At 48.8% G+C, this 2,917-nt stretch overlaps 1 long non-coding RNA gene across 1 annotated transcript; it reads left to right on the top strand.

Moving 5' to 3' along the window:
- Positions 1–2,350: 2,350 nt before the first annotated feature.
- LOC114807682 lies at positions 2,351–2,917 on the top strand. The gene is made up of 2 exons (XR_003755754.2): positions 2,351–2,550; positions 2,661–2,917. It is a non-coding gene; the product is annotated as an uncharacterized LOC114807682 (long non-coding RNA).

Here is a 2,917-nt window from a genome sequence, read left to right as displayed (position 1 = left end):
TTAGGATAGGGGAGACATGAGTATGTTTGAAAGCAGTGGAGAAGGAGCCATTGGAAAATGAATGGTTGACGATGGTAGTCGGGGAGGAAATCGGAAGGTCCACTGACTCCCCAAGCTCCTTTTTACTCAGCTGTGCTGTGAATCAGTGCTGTTTAGTTGGAGTGGGGTGGCGTGAGGAGGAGGGAAGGAGACAAGAGTAAGGTGAATTACACAAATCCCTCAGGCACTTCAGCAGTCCCAGAAAAACCATAATTTTCCCAAACAGCCCCAGTTTCCTTTCAGTTTAGCTGGGCTGCAGACTCTGGCTATGACAACTTGGTGAATCAAGACTTGTATTTCAGAGGAAGGAGGAGGAAGGAGGGAGGGGTGATACATTCTATTTGCCTGCTGAATCCCGTCATGCTTGTGCAGAGGATACCAAAGAGCTAAGTTGCTTCTCCCCCTGGAATAACTTCCCTCTTCTGCAGGCCCCTGGAGGCTTGCTGGGAGTGTTTACATGTCTTTGCCGATTGACTGTTTTAGAACTGGGTCACCTTCTAGACTGACCCAGCTGATTGGCGAGATTGGGTTTCCTGCCAGTGCCGGGAGGGCCCAGCCTCTGCCCACAGCAAGTGTTCCTTGGTACTTTCCCCCCGAGGAGTCTGCAAGTGGAAGGATGCAGAGGTATTCATGTGAGCAGCCGCGATCAGCAGTCCCAGGGACGACGATGGCCTGGCAGATAGTGTGCCACGGTTCTCTCCTCTGCCAGCTCAGAGGTGAAGTGAAGTCAGAGCCCCCCTCACCCCCCATTGGACCACTTATCAATTCCCGATCGATCGGTCAATCAATCGGTGGTATTAATCGATCACTTACTGTGTGTAGAGAACTACTAATTGCTCGGGAGACTATAATTCAGCAGAGTAGGTAGGCACGATCCCTGTCCACAAGGAGCTTATATAGAAATTAATTACAGATGGGGGAGAAGGCATCACAGATAGGGGAAATAGCGGGTAAAAGGACATATTTGTATATATGTATATGTACATGATATATATCAGTGCTGTGGGGCTTAGGGTGGGGTGAATATCAAGTGCTTAAAGCGGTTCAGATACAAATGCATAGGGGATGCAGAAGAGAGAGCAAGTAGGGGAAATGACGGCTTAACAGGATGTACTGAGCACCCAACTGTGTGCAGACTACTGAACTAAGCTCTTGAGAGAGCCCGACTGTATTAAGAGACATGATCTCTGCCCTCAAGGAGCTTACAGTCAAGCTGGGGAGGCAGACACTAAAATAAATATTTTCGACGGGAGGAAGTCACAGGGTATAACGATATGTCCGTAAGTGCCATGGGGTGGTTTGAGTGTCCAAGTGTGTGGAGAGTATGGAAATATCAGTTGAGGGAGGGAGGGATACAGGGTGGGGAGAAGAGAAATGAATCAGCAGAGGCCTCCTGTAGGACATGTGATTTCCGAAGGGCTTTGAAGGTGGGAAGAGCAGTGGTCTGCCAGATGTGAAGGGGGAGAGAGCTCCAGGCAGTGGGGAGGTTGCTAGAGGTTGTCCCAGGGAGAGATAAAAACAAGAAACAGTGAGCAGGTTAGCTCAAGAGGAGCGCGACGTGCGAGCTGGGGTGTGGTGGGAGAAGTGAGTTAGATCCGTGGGAGGGAGAGGGCTGACGGAGTGCCCGAAAGTCAGTGGTGGGGCGTTTCGGCTTGATGCAAAAGGCTTGTATTTTCTGAAGAGCATTTTAATGAAAGAACTTTTATGTTGGGTTAAAGAAATGTCTTCCTCCTCCCTTACTTGTCCCTGTGTGCCTCTCCTTCTGCCTCTCTTTTGCTTTGTTTTCTCGCTGAGCCTGGACCAGGGGGTGTTACCCATCGGGTTGTCCCGTGATTTCAAAAGAGAAACTGAACAAAGCTGTAGCTAGGGTCAGGCTGCCCTCTTATGGCCAAGCTTTAGTCGAAACCTTTACCGTCAACCATCCGGCAGAGTTGGGCTCTTTTCTCCTCCCCCTCAAGCAGGTCACTCACTCTGCTTCGAGAAAACTCAAGTAGAACTGTTGGGGGAAGCACTGTCTGCTCTCCAAATGGTGACTGAGAGAGAAGGCCCCTGCCGAGTAGGTAACATCCCCTGGTTTCTGGCCCCCCTCTGACATATTCCTTCTTTCCAGCACTTATAGTGTGGGGAGAATCGGGGGTTTCACCAAGAAATGTGAGATTCACGGACCCGCCGGTGCACATAGGGGTCCCTTTTCTGGCCCTCGACAATTTGGAGGGATGAGAAGGGGAGATAATCTGGAGAATTCCTGTGGCCCCCAAATTGAATTTCAGGGGCAAAATGCAGAAAGCCAAAAGGAGAGGGATGGAGGACACTTCTCTCCCCCCTGGGAAGGCTCCTGGGGAGTTAATGATTGGTAAAACCTGAAGAAATCTGTTGGAACCAGTCCATTTCTGTTTTAGAGGGGAATACGGCTCAGTGTCGAAGAACAAAGTTCACAGGTGTGTAAGAGAAGGAGGAAAAAAGGATTGGGGTTGAGAGTTGGAAGCTAATCTCTGAAGTCGTGGTAAGGAGGTAAAAGCCAAATTACTAAAAAAAAAAAAAATCCGGTCAAAGCAAAAATGCTGCATCCTTTCAGCTTTTGGGCAGAAACCAATGCAGTTTTCTTTTTTCTTCTTTTTTAGTCTTTCAAAGCAGCAGCCAGTGGAAAGAGCACACATCTGGAAATGGGGTGAACTTGATTCTAGGCCCAGCTCTGCCAAAGACGTGCTGTGGAATCTCCAGCAAGCTGCTTCAACTCTCTGTGCCTCATCTTCCTCATCTGTAAAATGGGGATGATAATAATAACTGCTTCCCCCAAACTCACAGGCATGGGGTATAAGGCCAAAATGCGACAAAGATTGTGAAAGTGCTCTGAAAAAGTAAAAAACTCTTCTACAAA

The sequence above is a fragment of the Ornithorhynchus anatinus genome, chromosome X3 (assembly GCF_004115215.2).
Source record: "Ornithorhynchus anatinus isolate Pmale09 chromosome X3, mOrnAna1.pri.v4, whole genome shotgun sequence".
Classification (NCBI taxonomy): domain Eukaryota; kingdom Metazoa; phylum Chordata; class Mammalia; order Monotremata; family Ornithorhynchidae; genus Ornithorhynchus; species Ornithorhynchus anatinus.
Note: the sequence above shows the minus strand (reverse complement) of the source record. Positions and strands in the feature narration are given on the sequence as shown.